Consider the following 21,650-nt stretch of genomic DNA (forward strand, 5'->3'; position numbering starts at 1 on the left):
ATTTTTTTTATATTTAACATTTTTGTGAAAGCTACATCCACTCCTTTTATTGTGTCTTCAATGAATGGGATTCTCTCTTCCGTCTCTTGTATTCTGTTGGTAAAGCTTTATTCTGTGGTTCCTGTTATGGTTTCTAAATTTTTCAATTCCAGATTTCCTTTAGTTTGGGTTTTCTTTATTGATTCTATTTCTACCTTCAGGTCTTGAATGGTTTTATTCATTTCTTTCCACTGTTTGTGTTCTCATAGGTTTCTTTAAGAGGTATTTGTTTCCTCATTAAAGACCTCCATTATATTCATACAAATTGTTTTAAGGTCTTTTCCTTGTCCTTCAGCTATGTTGGAATATTCAAAGACTATGGTGTTAGGGTTGCTGGGCTCTAGTGGAGACATTTTGTCTTGGATATTAGTGATTGTGTTTTAACCTGGCATCTAGGCATCTGGGATATGGACGATTATAATTCTAGGTTCTAATATCTTGTTTTGTCATTGTTGGATAGGTGATTTGTTCCTTGGTTTTTGTTTACTCTATGGTTTTTATGAGAGTGCAGTGGCTGTGTGGTGTTTGTAGGAAAATCTTCTGCGGCCCTGATAGGTGTAGGTACAGGGGCTTCCAGGTAAAATATATTTCTGGGTATTGGGACCTGAGACATAGAAATGGGGAAGGCCCTGGGAGTAGCAGAGGGGCTTCAAAAGAGGGAGGAATGTATGGTGTTTCTCTAGGATCTGCTTGGTTAGTCCCCTCAATATGGCAGTGGGTAGTGAGAAGAAACGACATCAGAAGGTTTGCTAAACTGCTGAGGAGGAAACTGGGAAATTGGACTTACAAGAACTGAGGAAGAGGTTATAAAAATTTTACCAGAGGCCAAAAAGGTAAGCAGCACATAGAGGCTAACATGCATCAGTCTTATAGGTTTGATAGAGGTGGTGACTGCATCTCATCCCATTGCTGGGAGATCATTCAAAATCTAAAGCAGTTGATTAATTGCACAAGGAGGAAGCAGAGGGTTCAGCAAATATAAGTCCTTGCAGGCTAAGTTCCTATAATTAAAAAAAATTACTTGCAGTCCACAGCCATTATTTCTGTTTCTCTGTGGAGCCCTGACTAATATTTGTGGCTTTTCCCAGTTAAAGTAGATTCTTTTTCATTGCATGCTAAAGAAAATTATTTTGTTAAACACCACTCGATTTTAATCAATAATATATGCAAGCTGTCTGGACAGATAAATATATTCATGTCATAATATTTCCTAAGAAGGTTGTCCATGTAGGTCTGGGAAGCAACATTACCCTCACTTGAAAACCCCACTTCATTTATACAACACTTTAACTCTCCTTTTCCAGTGAATTTTCAACACAGTATGTTGCAAAAATAATTCTGGAGCTTAGTTCCATTGAATATATTTTGTGTAGACTCAAGATCAGAGATGTCTGTTGTAATCACCTGCATTGCAGATGTCCAAAGCAGAAGTGAAGAGATCCACAGATGTGGTTGATATCAAAATTAAAAGAAAGCTTATATATCTGCAGCACATCCACGGAATAGCTCACCTACTTTGCTTGCACAGTTCACAAGATGAGGGAATGATTACTTGTTTAGAATGCTCTTCCTAGCTTTGGGCAGTGCTGCCTTTCTCTTAGATCTATCTACATGAAGCTACAAAGTAAATAACATCTAATATTTCTTCCTCAGTTATCCCTTCAGATACTTGTTGACATCTCATGGCTCTCTGTTTCATGTGTATCTCCATCAGATTAAAGTTCTCAGTCTTCAGAAATTGCCTTTAAAATGTTCATCTCTAAATCATGAAATCTATAGATATGGTCTGACTCTGTCAGAGTACAAGATAGCTACAATTAGTCTTATTCAAAATATTATTATTCTAGACACTGTGTTGACACTACTATATGCCCATACCTGTGTCTTTAAAATAAAGTAAATTCTATGATAGAACAGAAGCATGAGAGGAGGAAGTGATACTAAAGGCAAATTAGGTTTGAGCAGAGTCAGACCACAGTACATTTGTCAAGCACATTCTAGATACAATAAACCTCAGGGCTACAGAATCTGAAATGTCCTGAGAATTAGCTCTAACGTGCTAAGCAATCTAGCCATTAGCAATGTTACCTTTTAGCAGAAACCACCTAAAACTCTTCTTTTGCTAGATTCTATCTTGGTGCAACTTTTTTAAGAACCCACTTTTGTTTGTGAGAAAGAACATGTAGAGAGACAGGGGAAAACTTATGATTATCTTGAAGCTTTTCAGCCTCACTGGTTAGGATAAAAAATTGTTAAGTGAGTACAAAAATGTTCTGCATGGACAATTTTGCATAGAGGTATAGGTTTTGCTTTTGAAGATATTAAATTTTAACTGACTTTTCAAAATTTAAGTGAAGTTATTAGATAGGAGGCTCTATGTGAATCTGTAGTCTTGAGACCTGGAATGGGAATAGGCAGAAATTTGGGAGGCATTGGCATAGAGTGAACTAGGAGAGTTATGATGATGATGTCTTAAGATATAAGGCAGAGGTCTGTGTATGGGGTGTCTCAATATCACTACAGACTATTTCTTAGTTATCAGTTTATAAAACTGACATACCATTCAGTCACATACAATAATAAGAATGTATCATTTTACTATAAATCTACAAGTTGACTAGAATTCAACCAATTAAAGCAAGACTGCTTGAGTATGGCTCTAAGTTTATGGTGTACCCTTGCTTCTTAGTTATTTTGTACAACTGTCTTATGATATTTATTCTCCTTTCATCCATGCAACATCTACTGACAATTGTTTTGACAAAGCATGCCACATGGATGAGCCCACTAAGATTTGGCAGGCAACAGCACTTTTCTATAATATTTAACAAAAACAAATATTTAAATTAAAAATGTCACTGGGTAATTTTCTACCTTCTGGGGGACCACAGGGAATAGCTGTGCAATTTAATTCACATCTTGATGAGATTCCAATTTCCTATAATATTTCATTTACTAGCTAGAATCTAGGCCCACTGTTAGTACTACAGCTTTTAAGTTTTCACTTAACAGTAGCCCAATAGTGTACACTAATCATCTGATTAGTAATCTATTACTACAGAACATTACTTACAGTGGATTGGACCCTCCTTAGTTAGCAATGGAGAAAAGACTCCACAGACGTGACCATGAGCCAAGCTGAAGCAAGCAATTATTCAGTTGAGGTGCCTGTTCTCAGGTGTCAGCTTCACAGCCAAGATTAGTCATCATGCGCACTGAAACACCACAGCAAACAAATTCTTCTCCCTTTTTTTTTTTTTTTTGTCAATGTTATTTCACCTGTATTTGATTTCATGGACAACAGATTCTTTCACAAAGGAAGGGAAAATAAAAGACAGTCTGTCACCCCTTCTTCTCAGCATTGGTATTTATAGAAAAAATGAAGCCCATTGGAATAGGGGACAATGACCTGGGAACCTACCTTCCCTGGTCCTAGCCATGTCAGCAAGCCTACTCACTCCATCAAGACTGGAGGAATAAGAGGAGAGAGGTGTTATCAGATCAGAGAGAGAGAGAGAGAGAGAGAGAGAGAGAGAGAGAGAGAGAGAGAGAGAGAGGTGGGGGAATGAGAGCAGGGCTGTTTCTGAGCTTTGTATGACACTGTTGCAGCCCACCCTTCATAGCATCATGGTCAGTGCCAAGAAAAAGTTATGATTGCCTCCTCTCCTCTCTCCTTCTTATCTTCATCAGTGTTCATTAATGTTCAGGGATGCAGGCAACCAGCAGCCCCGAGAACCAGAGCCTGGAGTCTTAGGGCCAGGGTGAGTGGATGAGGAAGAGCACATTTCAGCCTCCCAGGTGGTAATAGAGTTGGGTAGTTAGTACAGGAGGTACCTGTCAGGCAGCCAGGTTGTTTACATGTTCAATAAAACCCAGTGATATCATTAGATTATAGGCATGAGACTAGATGCAGGAAATGGGAATGCCCAAGTTCTCTTCTGCTCTGCTGTCTAAGATACTGGCTGAATTTTCAGACTACATACAGAATCCCAAGACCCTGAGTATATAATCTCCATTCCACCAGTTCTGCAACTATATGGAGAGACAAGGTAGGTCTTCCAGCCTGAAATGGGCCTTATTTCTCTTTGGTAAATTATCCTCACTTAAGAACTCTGAGCCTCAGTTTTCTCATCTTTAAAAGGAAAGCAGTACCATCTTCACCAGTTATAGAAAGGAAGAGATAGCAAGGGCTTTGGAATTACATGACCTGGTGTCTAGTCCCAGATCACCCACATACAAGTGTCCTGCTGACCTCACAGCCCACACTTTAAGGCAGGGATGGTAAGTGCAGCTCCCTGGTAAGGAGATTAGTTGGTAGATTATATGAAGTAATGCAAATACTTCTCATACCTGGATTATTGAGAAAAGAGGGTCTTGAGGATTTGGCTCCTTTCTTTGGTTCCTAGGTACACATCTGTGGTCAGTGAGGCCACTTACCTTTTCTCTCTCCCCAGTTCCTAGCTGCACAAGCAGGAAATAGAATATATACTTTAGATCTAGAACATACTGTGGGCATCATTGTGTCACCCCATTCCCCCTGCCTTAGGAAACATCCCATACTCTCCCCTTCTCAATATAATAATATTTCCTTTCATGCTTCATTAAGCAGATACTTATTAAAGTATCTTGAACTCTGGAAGAAGTTGCTATGTTATGATAAAATGCTCTGGCAAAGAAAACTTAATAAAACAAGAGTTTATTTGGCTCACATCTCCAACTTACAATTCATCATTGTAATGAATTTAAGGTGGCCAGATCTTGAGGCAGAGTCACAGTATATTCATAGACAAGAACAGTGGGGGATGAATTAGTGCATAAAAGCTAGTATTCAGCTGGCCCTCTCCATTTTAGAGCAAACATTATTTGCTTAGGAAATTATTCTACCCAATATTTCTGTGCAGCTTCTACTAATCCTGGATGATTTATTTAAGGAATTTGTTTCAGTATTGGAAAATTCTCTGGCACAAATGTTATACTTTTAGTCTGAAATGGATACTAAAATTAATATGCATCTTCTCAAATCAATTAACTAATGAAAATCCCTCACTGACAGTCAGAGACATTGTAAATCTCAATATCTCTCACTGCTGTTTCTGGAAGCCTGTGTCTCCTGTATCAATTTGAAAAGTAATATGGACCATAACACATTCCAATGATTTGTATAAACTAATAGACTCATGATCTTCACTTGGAATACATTCATCACGACATAAATGAAGTTTTTCCAAAGATCTTTCCAAGAGGACAGCTGGTTTACTCCATCACTGAGCTGTTTTCACAAGCACATAATACATGCTTAAGTGAGAATCCTCAAGTAAGATTGGAGAGAATGGGCATCGAATCGACAGGAAGGGTCTTAGATTTAGGTGTTTGGAAAAACCCCCTTGGTGATGATGTACTAAAACAATATGTTTTGAGACCAAGTAAATGCAATAGGGTCCAGAAAAGGAGAAAGGAGTGATTTTCTTAGGCATATCTGACTCTCTCTAAAAATGCATGATAAAAACCCCATCCCTGCAGCTGCCCACAACACTGTGTCTCTATTTCAAAATAACCACTATGGTTCCTGTTTCAGCATTACATAGACAAAGCCTGTATTCAGAGTAAGGCATAGTACCTCTTATCTCTGCAGATCAGAACCTGGGATCTCACCAGCACAGACACTGGGCTGAGCAAATTCCTTAGCTCTCAACATGCTTGACCTTGACACTTGGCCACACACTCCTCACAGTGTCCTGCTGCTGACCCTACTGCTGAGACTCACAGGTGAGTAGATCCCAGGAGTACAGTCACCTCTCTGCCTCTGTCTACCCCTGCCAATGGAACTCAAGGACTCCAGGTAAGCAGAAGAACTGCCACAGGAGAGAAGGTCAGAACACTGGGGGCCTAGAGACAGAATCCCATGGAATGCTCTGCAAGTCCATCAGTTACAATAGGTGGCTAAAAGCATCCGATAAGATAATGTTTCAAAACCATAATTTCTTTTATATATATATTATTTTATTATATATATATTATTTTACAATACCATTCAGTTCTACATATCAGCCATGGGTTCCCCTATTCTCCCCCCTCCCACCCCCTCCCCTTACTCCCAGCCTAGCCCCCATTCCCACCTCCTCCAGGACAAGTCCTCCCCTGAGGACTGTGATCAACCTGGTAGACTCAGTCCAGGCAGGTCCAGTCCCCTCCTCCAAGACTGAGCCAAGTGTCCCTGCATAAGCTCCAGGTTTCAAACAGCCAGCTCATGCAATGAGCACAGGACTTGGTCCCACTGCCTAGTTGCCTCCCAAACTGATCAAGCCAATCAACTGTCTCACGTATTCAGAGGGCCTGATCCAGCTGGGGGCCCCTCAACCTTTGGTTCATAGTTCATGTGTTTCCATTCATTTGGCTATTTTTTTTTCAATAATTGAGTAAAACTGAAATTTATTAAAAGCCACAGTCATCCTAGGGACCTCCATGCTATATATATAGCCTCTATGGTTCTATGGGTTGTGGTCTGATTGTTCTTTCTTTTATATCTAGAATCCACCTATGAGTGAGTACATACCATGACTGTCTTTAATACTTCGGCTAACAAAATTCTTTTCAGCAGAATTCCATTTAAATGACTGTAACTCTGAGGCACACCAGAGCCAATAAGCACTTCCAAAGCAGTTGATGGGACTGCATGGCTCCCAGCACTGCACTCTCTGCTCACTTCCTGAGACTCTGAGGCTCACATGCAGGCCAGTGGCAGGGCTGTGGGTGAAATGTCTCTAGCAATGCCAGCCACCATTCCTGCTCAGTTAGGTTTCTCATTCTGTCCTCTGTCCTCCAGTTCCTTTTTCATCTAGTTTCAGTCTCCTCATTGAGTGCTGCATCTTTGAGAGGCTGTGATATCATGCTTTTTCTTTCAGGTTCCTATGTTCTATTGCTAGGGTTGCCATGACAGGGTACCTCAGCCTGGTGGCCCAAACTATAGACACTCATTTCCTCATAGTTCTGGAGGCTGGAAGCCCAGGGTTAGGTGTCCACTGAGATATTTTCTTCCAGGGTGCCTTTCCTGTTATAAACTGTACCATCTCCTTCTGTGTTCATACATGAGCCTACCTCAGCTTGTCTCTTAGCTCTTCTCCATTTTTGAAATAAAACCAGTCAGGTTGGCTCAACTCCCACCCAAATGATCTCCATTGACCTGTACCTCTTTAAAGACCCTGTTCCAGCCGGGCGGTGGTGGTGCACGCCTTTAATCCCAACACTCGGGAGGCAGAGGCAGGCGGATCTCTGTGAGTTCGAGGCCAGCCTGGTCTCCAAAGCGAGTTCCAGGAAAGGCGCAAAGCTACACAGAGAAACCCTGTCTCAAAAAACAAAACAAAACAAAACAAACAAACAAACAAACAAACAAACAAAAGACCCTGTTCCAAATACAGTCACATTATGAGGTACTGGATTTATGGCTTTGACATGTACAGCAAAAGCAACTCATGTATAACAGGTCTCGACACTTCCCTGATCTTCTTGATCTTCTCCAGCAAGCTTTATTTTCCTTCTACTTGTGGCAAGTAGGATTATTGACACTCTGGTCCCTGTTCATGACTCCAAAAGGTTGTTTGTCCTCAGTTCCTTCCTTGGCCATGAAGAAAACTCCCTGGTGTGAGGTCTATGTTTATAGTCCTCAGGCTCCAACTTTGGCTCAGGTGTCATGTCATGTAACCTCACAGACGTCCACCTTTTACAATGTCCCCATTACACTCAAACTGCACCTCAGACTACAGTAAGAGATGAGTCCTTCTGATGATTTTTGCACTTCCTGAAGCTTTTCATTTTTTAAATATTCTAAAATTAATATATAATTACATCACTTCCCTGCTCTCTCTTCCTCAAATTTATGGCTTCTGTTTCTTTCAAGTTATCTCTCTCTGTATCTCTGCCTCTGCCTTTCTGCCTCTGTCTCTCTCTTTCAACGACAAACACACAGACACAGACACTCACACACACACACAGACACACACACACACACAGACACTCACACACACACATTTCTAAATGTATAAATACTACTTGCTCAGTTATGATGTTAACAAAGACAACACCAAGAGATGTGCTAACATTGCAGGGGGCTAGCTCAATGAAGGAGATTGTGTTCCTGCTCTTTTCATTTAGTCATGTTCCAGCCCTGCTTTGCTTTACTGCTCTAGCCCTACCATGATGTCTGTCTCCCTACAGGCTCCAAAGCCACAGGACAGCCAGTGGATTGAAAATTCTAAACTGTGACCTTTACTGCAGCTTCTGGTATTACTGATTGATTTATCTTAGAATTTGCTTTAGTAGTACTGGGAAGTCTTCTAACACAAATGTTATACGTTGAGTCTGAAATACCCACTAAAATTCAAGTGTTAAAACTCTCTTCCCCAGAAAAAGGCACTACTGTGAGAGATGATTGGATAGGTGGAGAAGAGCAACATTGTTCCATTACACACTGCCCTCATGGCAGCTCTAGGTGTATGGTCTTCCCTAAGGCTATTAATGAAAACTACAAGGTAGAAGATTAGAGCCACCATTACCCGACAGCTAAATGGAAACTGAGAACTCAGGATGCCTTATGAAATTTTAAAATTCACCAAATAGTCAGAGTTGTATTGTCTTTTAAACTAGGCGTTATTATCTGGGATCCTTTAGTTCAACCCAAGGGAAGCCATTAACATTTCCTGCAGGCCAGGTATCATTGTAATAAACTCAGATTTTCAACTAGGAACAGCATGATTTCACTCTTGTTTTGGCCTCATAGGGTTGCCATGTGTGGAATCCTTGGTTTTACTTCAATTCTGTATGTGATTTTTTTCTTTTAGAATTAAGAATACACACACTGTCTCATTGCCTCCTGGATGTTGACATTTTTGATAAGAGCTGTGTTCACATCATTAGCAGGATGAGATGAGTCATGCTCCAGGCTGCTCTCAGCATTCTCTGTTACTCCTCTTTGTCTGTTGGATTCTAGTGTGCACTGGTGTGAGTCTCTCTGAGTTTATCATTGAATGAGTTCAGTTTGTTGGATTTATGGTTTGAGTACTTTAATAAATGAGGACGGTGTTACACAAGAGTTTTTTTTCCCAATAATCTTGCCACTACACTTCAAATTCTTCAATTTCTTCTCTTTATTGTACCCCTGCCCCTGCAGTGCTGACCGAGTGATGTTATGGTATCCATTTCCATGATTTTAGATAATTTATGTAACCTGCTAAATCCTCTGTGAATCCTGTCCATTGGACTAAGTTAAATACTTCTTAACTCCTAAATGCTATTTGGTTCCTTCTCATGGTTTCTCTCCATTTAGTGTTATATTTTCCTATTCAGACTCTTCACTTTCTTTAGTGCTTTTCTCCTTTTGATCTTTTCATATCTCAAATGAATGTTGCACAGTCTTGGTCCATTAGTATAGTACAGTGAGTGCAATGCACTGCACCTACCAGATCACAGAAGTCCAGGTAAGAAGGGGCCAGAAGTGTCAGAGTTATGGGACTTAGAGTTACTGAGAAATAGGTGCTGTGATGGGAAGACAGGTGACAAGGGAGAGCACAGCCAGATGACCATACCAGGTGCAAGGAAACAAACAGGGCCTTCTGAAGGGTGGGGTGCTGTGACCCCACAATAGTTGCCTTATCACACCAGATTAGAACGTCTGACTTCCAAAACATGAAACAAAATGTTTCCATTGAGTCAAACCATTAACTTTATAGAAGTCTGTTACATCATTCTTAAAGTTACTATAATTCTGAGTTGGAGAGATGGTTCAGGGATTAAGACCACTTGCTACTCCTCCACGGGACCCAGGTTCAATTCTGAGCCCCCACATCAAGACTTATAATTATATATAACTTCACTTCCAAGGACTCTGAAACCTTCTTCTAGTTTTTTTGACCAGTAGGCATGCATTTGGTGCGCAGACACACATAGAAGCAAAATACTCACACATATAAAATTAATTAACTAATTAATGTGATTATAATACATATTTTAAAAACTGGTAACAAACTGAGATTTTATTTCTCTAATTAAGGTGTATGTTATTGCATATTGGGAAATATCTATGTCAATATAACTCCACCTGATAAAGCAACACCAGGCATACACAGAAGCAAGATACCCACACACATATAATTAATTAGTTAATTAATGTAATTATTATAATATATTTTAAAAACTGGTAATTTAAGCCAAGGTTTTATTTCCCTAATTAAGGTGCATATTATTGCATATTGGGACCTATCTATGGCATTATCACTCCACCTGATAAAGCAACCATATCGAGAACTGGGTCCTGACCCAAAGAAGCTTGTAATAAAATGTACATCTCATTAATTATACAAAGCACTAAGTTCACATCTCACTGTTCTAAAATAGTCAGGTAATCACATCCAATACTATTATTTAAGAAGTGCCATATGCATGTGCACAGAAAATGAGAACCAAACAAATACTGGACAAAACATGAGAATTCCAAAAAGAATTGGGGCTTCAATCAGAATACTGCCAAGTTCTTAGTGTCTCTGTGATTCAGTTTTTTTGTCTGTTACATTCTCTTGTTAAGAGGCCTAAGAGAGGAGAACTGTGATCACATCATGCTGAGCTTTACTAAGAAACAGTGTTTGATCACAAACTTGAAAAGCGTGTGGATTCCCATCATGATGAGCACTGACTGATGTTTCCTGCAGGAGCAGATACACAGAAGGAGCTGAAGGTGATCCAGCCTGAGAAATCAGTTTCTGTCTCTGCTGGAGACTCAGCCACTCTGAACTGCACTGTGACCTCCTTGCTCCCTGTGGGGCCCTCGAAGTGGTTCAGGGGTACAGGGGAGAGTCGGCACCTAATATACAGTTTCACTGGAGAGCGATTCCCCAGAGTCACATGTTACAGATACTACAAAGAGAAACAACCTGGACTTTTCCATCCACATCAGTAATGTCACACCTGCAGATGCTGGTACCTACTACTGTGTGAAGTTCCAGAAAGTAGACCCAGACAAGTGTGGGGCGTTTACCCACCACCCCCACAGTTTCCCAGAGTTTTCTTGAGTGCGATCAGCAGGAAATATTAGATAGAAGGATTTATAGCGGAGAATCTTGTGGAGATAAACAGATAGAAAATAAAAGATAGCCTCGAGAGGGCCTGGAACCTATTCCAACAGGCCCGGACTGTCTCTGGTCCAGGGTTTTTATAGAGACGCCAAGGGGCGGAGCAAAAGACCTCCTCCCCCAGCACAGTCAAGTGCAGGCCATCTCAGACACCTGCACTCAGGCCCGTGGTCCTGATCATCCTCTATTTGGACCTGCTGGGTAAAGCCACGAGGAACCCCAAAACGGGCTCTCACAGGTCCCCCCTTCTTAATATATAAAAAAATAACTATTAATGGCTTACAGCAATCTCCATAGCTGTTACACCTCCCAGTATGGGAGTAGAGGATGATATAAATGGCATTTCTCTTTTGAATTAGGTCCAAGGTGACCACAGCAGTCTTAGCTGCCTCAAGCCATTTCTAAACCAAAACTCTTAAGGCGACTACAAACTTAAAGAATCCTTTAGCTTCATCATTACCATTAAAAGGTTAACATAAATATTGCTATACATAGTCACAATTCTCTCAATCTTACAACTCAAAACAAACTCTTAACAGAACCATTAGAATTAGCATATATGGTGCTATATATAGTTAACAATTTTCTCCGTCTTACAACTTTAACTCAGTCATTTGAATTTTCTTGTTAACAGAACATAGGAAAAACTTCGATGTATTCACATCAAACTTAAACGTTTCCTCAATTCCACAAAGCCAGGGTGCATTAATATCAATAGGTTTCTGCGAACATAATTCAATCTCATAGCTCCTCCTTTTCTTTATAATTTTTAAGCAAAATCTCAAGCCTAGTTAGAAAACCCAAACTTTTCTGTTTAAACAGTTCCATTTGTAACACAAAACCAGTTCCATAAGTAATGCCATTTTTACATAAACCGTTTCACAAAACAATTCATAAATCTCCAGTTAATAAAGCATATATGTATACACAAAATTGCATCTTGATTCTAAGTAGAAATACATTTCTTCATTTAAACAGTTCCATTTTTAACCCAATTCCAGAAAACTGTTCCTAGGTCATTACTATAAGTAAGCTCAAAATTGTCCCATTGCAATGAAATCTCTATTGTTCATTTCATTTAAGTACCAAAATTCAAATGATAAATATTGGTACTAGCCTTCCAAATTTGAAGAAATCCATAACCAAAATGTTTTTGTAATTTTTTTCTCATTTTAAGTTCAAAAAGTTCAAATAAGAAATAAATTCTGGTATCAGGCTTTCACTTCCAAATATGAAGAGACGTTTTTCAACCAAAACTTTTTGTAGTTAATAATTTTTGTTCAAACAAGCATCTCTGCAACTTTTGTTCTCACAGACAGAGATCTTTTTAGGTACAGTAGTATTCTAAACCGCACCATTTTTGATGTTAGCTCAGGTTTTTCTATGTTGTGTTGATTTTCCACAAATCTGAGCTGCAGATGCCTTGTACTGGTTCTGGCATCTGCCATTATTAGCTTCTTAGTGGCTTCTGGAGCTTTTAAAACCATTCAGACTGCCTGCTTTGCAGTCTACTAGGACACTACCTTCTGTGTCTCAGGTTCTTTCGCCATGTACATTAAGAATAGACTCACACTTAACATTTACACTTTACAAACTCACATATAACATTTTTTGCCTTGCAAAGCATTTAGACTCATATTCAACATTTACATTTTACAAACTCACACATGATGTATTAACATCTACTTATTTATACTCCTTAAGGAAACTAATAGAACTAATTTAGCAAATATATTTCTTATTACTTCTTATATACTTCTTATCTTATTTCTTATTTAAACTGACATTTACAACTAGTATCTTTACTCCTTATAAGCTTATTACTACATGTCTTAAGACTACCTTAGATATTTCTTGCAAGCTTATATTCTTAAAGGAACTCTATAGATCTATTTTACAAACTTATATAGGACTACCATTAGCATATATTTAACTTAGCAAACACCTAAAGATTTCTTAACACAGATCTAACAAGACAGAATAATTTCTACAAACTCATATATCTTATTTTCATATTTTCTACTTCTTACTCTTAATTATTATCACCATCTCTATTAAAAAGATTCTCTTAACTAGACAAGAAGTATGTACATCATTTCTAAATAGTCAGCTTTATAGTTATAGTTTATATGTTATAGTCAGCTTTGCTATACAACACTGGGATTTAGTGAGTGTTGTTGTTACAGAATTGTGATAGTTGTTGCTAGGGGACTGTAACCTTCCCTGGATGAAGCCACACTCCAAAGTTGCCAGTTCTCTCAGCTATTCCAGGACTGGCAGAGATGCACTGTCAGTAGTAAACGGTTTTTAACTAGAGGCTGTCCCTTCACCCAAATTCATAATGGTTCCCCTAAGTGCTTCAATTCAGACAAATGTTTCTATTACAACAGTACTTTTTGTTTGTTCTACCGAAAAACTTCACTTCACATTGAGGGTGAAATTACCGTATTTAGCTGCTGTGAAGCTCTTTGCCAAATACTGCACAGCTATTAGGTGATATATTAGGTGATATAAAGCATTTTTCTAAAGGAGCTAGTAAAGCCAAAAGCAGCACAGCTCTGAACTCTATTTCCTCACTGTTTGCACTAACCAGTGACAAAACCTCAGAAACACTAATCGAGTCACTTTCATTCTGGTTCCTTTATAGGAATGTCATTGGAGCTGACTTTTCTTAATTCCACACTCCTTACCAGATGCTCCGATAACCACCGAGCTTCATTCTCCTCTTGTGAAAAACCACAAACATGTCCTCGATCCCATATTAAAACAGGATCAGGACCCTTCCATAATCCCAAACAGGGATCTTTCCATTTCACTTGAGCAAAAGTCACTTGGATACCACTGTGCCAAAATCTGTCTGCAGCAGACTGATCATGGACATCCATATTCAAAAAGTTCAGAACTTAAAGAGCATGATTTAATGTATTATGTGGAGATTGAGGGTAAATTTTTTCCTTTTTTACTTTTAATTTTAGAAGTTGTATTTTAAGACTGCTATGAGCCCTTTCTACAATACCTGGTCCCTGAGGATGATAAGGAATACATGTTTTATGTACAATTTCCCATTGGGTACCAAATTGTTGAAATACCTTACACTACTATATCCAGAACCATTATCAGTTTTAATAATTTTTGGTATACCCATATACGAAAAACACTTCCAAAGCAGTGCAAAATTACATGTTTTGTAGCTTCCCCAGGTTGTGCACTAGCCATTAAAAATCCTGAATAAGTGTCAATGGTCACATGTACATATCTTAATTTGCCAAATTCTGCAATATGCATAACATCCATTTGCCATAGATGATTGGGAAGAAGACCTCGAGGGTTTAGCTCTAAGTGAGGAACAGGAAAATATTTTGGACATACCCCACATCATTTAACTATTTGACGAGCTGCTTCTTTGGTAAGATTGAATTGCTTTCTTTTTGGTTGTGAGCCTAGCCTTTAACGGCTGAGCCATCTCTCCAGCCCTGAATTGCTTTTTTAAGCTTTTGGTATTTTGATGATGAAGAGCATGTGACTGTTGAGCCATTTCCACTTGGGATAATGCTCCTATCTTTGTTAACTTATCAGCCATTGCATTACCCTCAGCTAAAGGACCAGGAAGTTTAGAATGATCTCTAATATGGCCCACAAAGCATGGCAGGTTTCTTTTCTGAATAGCGTCTTGAATTTGTTGAAACAATTTGACTTGATGGTTGTTAGTTCCAATATTTTCACCAAAACTGTTACTATTCAAAGGAGTCAAAAACATAGATGTTCTTTCATGAAACATATCCTTCATTAGCTTACTCTGAGAAAAAGCATTTTCAGGATTTAGTATTTTCACTTCATTAGCTTTAACTACTGATGTTATTAGCAGCTGTGATATTTACCATTGATTTCTTATAAGGAACTTTCATGTAAAGCAACTCCTTTGTATGACAGCTAGATTTTCTGAAGTTTGTTCCAGTCTGTAAAGCAGTCATTTCTTTTTTGAATGCCTGTTTCCTTGTCTCCTTATTAGATTTGCAAAAGAATTACTCATTGAAGGCAGTTTGTTCAAAAGGCAAAGAACTTTTTTAATTTCAGCATAAGTTTATTCATATCTAAGACAACATTCAGTGTATAAACTGCTTTCCCTAGTTTTAAGGATTATAAAGTGGCTTGTTTGCTCTTAAAGGTAGCTTTTTGTCATCCAACTACCGTAAAAACTTTGCACAGCTATTAGGGTAAATAAGGCATTTTACCAATGGAGCGCCAAACCACGAAGCACCTAGTTCTGTATCCTTTAAATTTTTCATTGGAACTGACACTTAAACTCTTAAAAGATTTTCCGCTTTATTCTTTTAAAAGCTGTATTTTAAGTTTACCATGAATGTATTTTCGAGCTGACAAAAGTGTTTCAGGGCAATGTCGCCATCTTTAGCGGAAAAACTACCTTTCCTAGAATGCATTTCCCTTTATCAGTCCATAATAATATCAGTCCCTTATATCAGTCATTTTCCATAGTTCTTTTCGGGTCTGAGAGTCAACTTCTAAGTTCTTTTTTAGCAGACTTGCATACAAATTCTTGCCTGGGAGATTTGAACAAAGTTTTTTGCTTTTGCAACGGGAGATTTGAACAAGCATTTTACATTTTCAGCTATGGCACATTGGGAGATTCCTATTCTCTCCTCAGCTGGCTTCAACAGGTGTCTCTCCTTCCTTTGACTCTGACCCTGGATCAGAACTGCACTTGCCTCATTAGCGCGCATTGAGGCTGGCATTTCTGATAGCAACTTTCCTCGGGGCTTGTGTTTGTTTTAGCCCGTCAGTGAAAAACAAGATCATGTACAACAGCTTTTCCATAGCTCTTTCAGAGAGATTTTCTCCCACTGATTTTATTCTTATTTTGCTTGTTCCTTTCCCCCCAGATGCAGAGCTTCAGATATCTCAGGCTGCTCTGTTCCTCTGCTAGCTGCCTTTGAAGGTAGGGTTTTTTTTTTTTCTCCCCCCAAATCTGCCTGAAATTCTAGCAGCTTTTTCAGGTCACACATTTTCAGGGGAGGTATCTGTCCCATCTCTGTTTCTTCAGAGTCTTTCTCCCAGACAGTTCTGAGTTTGGTCTCAATTTATCCCCTCTACCCCAGAAACATTTCCCAATGTCACAGTGACAGCTTTTTTGCTTCTGAAGGTAGGGGGTTTCGCCAGTTTCTGTTTTGGGGGTCTGTGTGATTTGCATACAGACCGAAAATCTAACAAGGGAGGTTTTTGCCATTTCTAAACTCCCATTAGGACAGGTGCTTTGCCTCATCAGGCCTTCACCTGGCCCAGCACCTCAGTGGGTTGTGGTTGGATGTCTGGGTGCTCAAGAACAGAGCTTATGCCAGAGGCAATCACCCCTCAGGGCTACACTCCCTCATCTCACTGGGTGTAAGTTGAAACAAAGCTTTTCTCAAAGAGCTGCTTTCTCTGACAGAAAAGTAAGCTTTACTCCTGGATAGTTCTGTTCTGCCCTGGCTGGGCTCTTTCTCCAGACAGCGTTCTGACTCAGCAGCACAACTACTTCAGACACATTTCAGCTTTACTGTTTTCCCAGAAAGGTCCTTACTCGGATAGGAAAGCTTTTCTCAGATTTCTTTTTGCAGTTGTGGACCTGTCAACCCAGGACTTATAGGAAAGTGGATAACTGTGCTGTTTCCACTGGCTTTAGTTTTGTTTGTTCATTGGCAATCTTCCTCTGGGACCTGCACCTTCCTGCCTCAGCTCTGTGCTCCAGGAAGTTTACAACTGCAGGAACCCTAGTATCCCTGAAATGCATTTCAACTCAGAGATGCTGGCCAGTTGCCTCTGGGTTTTTGGTTAGAAGCAAAGATACAATGCTAACAGTTTGCATTGATTCAGGGGATATTTACATTAGGATTAGAAGCACCTTTTCAAAGATGCTCCCTCAGAAAAAAAATCCTTGATGCCTCAGCTTGGCTCTTTGGCTTTTCTCAGATAAAGTTTCCTGCCCTTTGGGGCTCTCTGTAGCTCTTTACCCACACTCTCTCAAGTGTCTCCCTTGGGGACTTTCACACACTGTCTTTTACTAGCTTGAAGAGACAGAGCTTAGAAGAGGTTTTTAGGAACTTGTCCCTGCCTCCTGCATTGCAGGGAGGATTTTTAAAGCTTGAACGAGAACTTAGAGAGGTTTTGCTGTCTTAAGAGCTTTGTTGTTTTCCCATAGAGCTAATCACAGGTGGCCCCCATACTAATATCTTCAGGTGATTCTAATATTTGCCCTTTTCAGAAAGTTAAAGGCTTTAGTTTTTAAGTTTAAGAGCTTTTGAGCAAGATTAAAGCTTTTTAGAGAGATTTTTTCCCCCAAAATTTTCCAAGAGAAGCTTTATAGTTTAAGAGAAAGATTTTTTTCCCCCAGGAGAAAGACCAACTTTTCCCAAAACTTCCCAGTTTTAAACTTTGTCTTCTTACACCCCCATCCTTTGCCTCAGGGATTAAACACTTTCTCCTGCCACTTGGACTTAGCATTTCAGCTGCCCCCAGGTCAAAAGCTTCCATAGGAAACTTTTTCTTCGCCATAAGCTCAGAGAAGAGTTTTACTACCCATAAAGCCCAAAGAAAGAATTTTTTTTCCCAGTTTGCACTTATAGCCCCCAAAGTTAGAAAATTGAAGAGTTTTTCTGTCTAGTTGCCTTACTTATTTTTTTCTAAACGATCTTATATTTCTAAGTTTTTCCTACACTATATTACTACCCTATATCTTATACTTATTTTTCACATATAGAAATTGAGAAAGGGATAGAAGATAGAAAATTTTGACAGAAGAGAATTGCGCTGCAGCATCGGACATCCTTCCAGTCTGCTTTCCTTTTCTCTTGAGGATAAAACCCCTGCCCCTCAATAATATATATAATAAAATATATATTTTCCATAACACTGGCATGCCTTTCAACTGGCAGGGTTGACAGCACTTTCGCCAAAAACTCTGTAATAAAACTATTATTTTCCTTTATCTTTAGTCCCTATTACTTTGTCTTTAGTCCCTGTTCATTTGTCTTTAGCCCCCCTTTATTTGTTTAGTCCCCTTTTCTTTTTTCTTTAGTCCCTGTTCAGGCGCCATTCTGTGGGGAATTTACCCACCACCCCCACAGTTCCCCAGAGTTTTCTTGAGTGCAATCAGCAGGAAATATTAGATAGAAGGATTTATTGTGGAGATCTTGTGGAGATAAACAGATAGAAAATAAAGGATAGCCTCAAGAGGGCCTGGAACCTTTTCCAATGGCCTCTGACTGTCTCTGGCCCAGGGTATTTATAGAGATGCCAAGGGGTGGAGCAAAAGACCTCCTCCCCCAGCACAGTCGCATGCCTTTAATCCCAGCACTTGAAAGGCAGAGGCAGGCGGATCTCTGTGAGTTCAAGGCCAGCCTGGTTTCCAAAGCAAGCTCTCCAAAGCAATCTCCAGGAAAGGCACCAAAACTACACAGAGAAAGCCTGTCTCGAAAAACCAAAAAGAAAAAAGAAAAAGAAAATGCTTTTCCTCTGAGTTAGCTAATGAAGAATGTTTTGTGAAAGAACATCTGTATTCTTGACTCCTTTGAATAGTAAGTTTGGGTGAGAATATTGGGCTAATAAAAATCTATCAGAAGCATCAGCATCGTTAAAGAACTCATGGCAAATACAGCTTAAAAATTAAGAAGGGGAAAATTGTATCAGAGTTTGATTATGAAAAGCAGCTAAATTAATTTTCTCGATATTGAGGTTCCATCTTGCAGTCCGGGGATAGTAAGAGTAGAAAGAGTCTTCCAGACTTCTGGGGAGTTTTGAGACAACTGTAACTAAGTTTCAGCAATGTTTTCAGACCTGTTGAAAGCTGCAGGTCTGGAATCTCACTCCAATTTAGACAACTATTCCCAACAATTTCTGTTGGGAAATTGACTGTTATGGAATGACTGACTAGCTAAGCATTTCAGAAACAGAATATTCATTACAGGGTTTTTCTTTGGCCTTTTCCTTTTTGAGTTTGCTGTAAACTGATGTGGCTCTTAATAGAGTTGTTATAAAACATCTGAAACTGGGCAGTGATGGCACACGCCTTTAATCCCAGCATTCAGGAGGCAGAGGCAGGTGGATGTCTGTGAGTTCCTGGCCAGCCTTGTCTCCAAAGCAAGTTCCAGGAAAGGCACAAAGGTACACAGAGAAACCCTGTCTTGACAAAACAAAACAAAACAAAAAAATCTGAAATGCATAACAAGAGAAGTCACTAAGTCCCAGAGTTAAGAGAAAGCTATTAAAGAATTACATTCTTGTTCCAACTATTAAGAACTTTTAGAATAGCAAAGCTGATTACAAGCTCTGAACTTTAGAAATCATTTGCGTACTTTCTGTCTAGTTTAGAGAATATTTCTATTAGAGATAGTGATGATAATTAAGTGTATGAAGTAGAAAATTATTCTTTCTTGTTAGAAAATATTAACGCTCTTCTAAGCATTAAAGAATCTTTAGGTGTTTGCTAAGTTAGATATATGCTAAGAAATAAAGATCTAAGTTAAAATAAGAGGTAAGAATATAAACTTGCAAGAAGTATAAGTAAAAGATGCTAGTTGCAAATCTAAGGTAGTCCTAAGACATGTAGAAATAAGTTTGTAAGAAGTAAAGATGCTAGTCGTAAATGTAAGTTTAAATAAGAATATAAGAAATAAATAAGATGCTAGTTGTAAAAGATAAATATAAAAAGTAAATAAGAAATATATTTGCTAAAGTAGTTTTATAGTTTCCTTGAGGAGTATAAATAAGTAGATGCTCATGTGCTATATGTGAGTTTGTAAAAATGTATAAATGTTGAGTGTGAGTTTATGCTTAAGCACATATTACATGTGAGTTTGTGAAAATGTGTAAATGTTGATTGTGAATCTATGTTTAATGTATATGGTGAAAGAACCTGAGACACAGAAAGTAGTGTCCTAGTAGACTGCAAAGTAGGCAGTCTGAATGGTTTCAAAAGCTCCAGAAGCTGCTAAGAAGCTAAGAATGGTGGACTCCAGAACCAGCACAAAAAGGCATCGGCAGCTGAGATCCATGAAAAATCAACACAACACAGAAAAACCTGAGATAACATCAAAAAATGGTGTGGTTTAGAATACAACTGTACATAAAAAGGTCTCTGGCTTGAGAATCAAAGCTGCAGAGACACTTGTTTGCTAAAATTGTTAACTGCAAAAAGTTTTGGTTATAAAACATCTCTTCATATTTGGAAGTTGAAGTCTAATATCAGAATTTACTTTTTTTGAACTTAAAATGAGATAAAACTACAAAAAGTTTTGTTATGGATTTCTTCAAACTTGGAAGGCTCATACCAGAATTTATTATTTGAATTTGGGGACTTAAATGAAATGAACAATAGTGAATTCACTGCAATGGGATAATATTGAATTTACTTATAGTAATGACCTGGAAACTGTTTTCTAGAGTTATCTGTGCTAAAAATGGAACTGTTTAAATGAAGAAATGTGTTGTTTCTACCTGGAGTCAAGATGCAATTTTGTGTATGCATATATGCTGGTGATTCATGAATTGTTCTGTGTTAAAATGCAGTTGTTTTGTGGAACTGTTTATGTAAAAATGAAATTACTTATGGAACTGGTTTTGTTTTACAAGTGGAACTGTTTAAATGGAAAAGTTTGGGTTTTCTAACTAGGCTTGAGATTGTATTTCTAAAAATTTATTAAAAAAGGGAAAAATAATATCCCTTAGTCTACTTAATTTAAAAGATATTTTCTTATTGTTTGAGTGGACTGTCATGTTTTGGTAGTAAGAAATGCAAATGAGGTATACTAAGAGACTACTTTTAAAGTGTAAAGAGTTTTATTAAGAAATTGCTTTTGGATGTTTTGTTAAAAGTTTTCAAAATGTTAATGGTTAGATTGAAAATATTGCTTTTCAATAAGTGTTTGTAGGAATTGTATGAATTTGGGTTTTCTTCTAAGTTTGAGATTGTTTTAAAAAAATTATAAAGAAATGGAGGAGTTATGAGTGATTTAAGGTTGAATGTATGTTTGCAGAAATTATGTTTAACCTATTGATATTAATGCACCCTGGTTTTGTGGAGTTAAGGAAATATTTAAGTTTGATGTGAATACATCAGAAGCTTTTCCTATGTTCTGTTAGCAAGAAATTCAAATGATTCTATTAAGAGTTAAAGTTGTAAGACTGAGAAAATTGTTAACTATAAATAGCACCATTTATGTTATTTCAAATGGTTCTGTAAAGAGTTTGCTTTGAGTTGTAAGATTGGGATAATTGTGACTATGTATAGCAATGTTTATGTTAACCTGCTAATGGTAACAATGAAATTAAGGGATTCTTTAAGACTGCATTGAGTTTTTGGTTTAGAAAGGGCTTGAGGCAGCTAAGACTGCTGTGGTTACCTTGGACCTAATTCAAAAGAGAAATGCCATCTATATCATTCTCTACTCCCATAATGGGGGGTATAACAACTATGGAGATTGCTGTAAGCAATTAATAATGAGT

General features: G+C 38.4%; 1 pseudogene; it reads left to right on the plus strand.

The window, feature by feature from the left end:
* Positions 1 to 3,604: 3,604 nt before the first annotated feature.
* On the plus strand, positions 3,605 to 15,224 carry LOC119087373 (annotated as a pseudogene).
* Positions 15,225 to 21,650: the final 6,426 nt, after the last annotated feature.

This window comes from Peromyscus leucopus, chromosome 2, assembly GCF_004664715.2.
Source record: "Peromyscus leucopus breed LL Stock chromosome 2, UCI_PerLeu_2.1, whole genome shotgun sequence".
NCBI lineage: Eukaryota > Metazoa > Chordata > Mammalia > Rodentia > Cricetidae > Peromyscus > Peromyscus leucopus.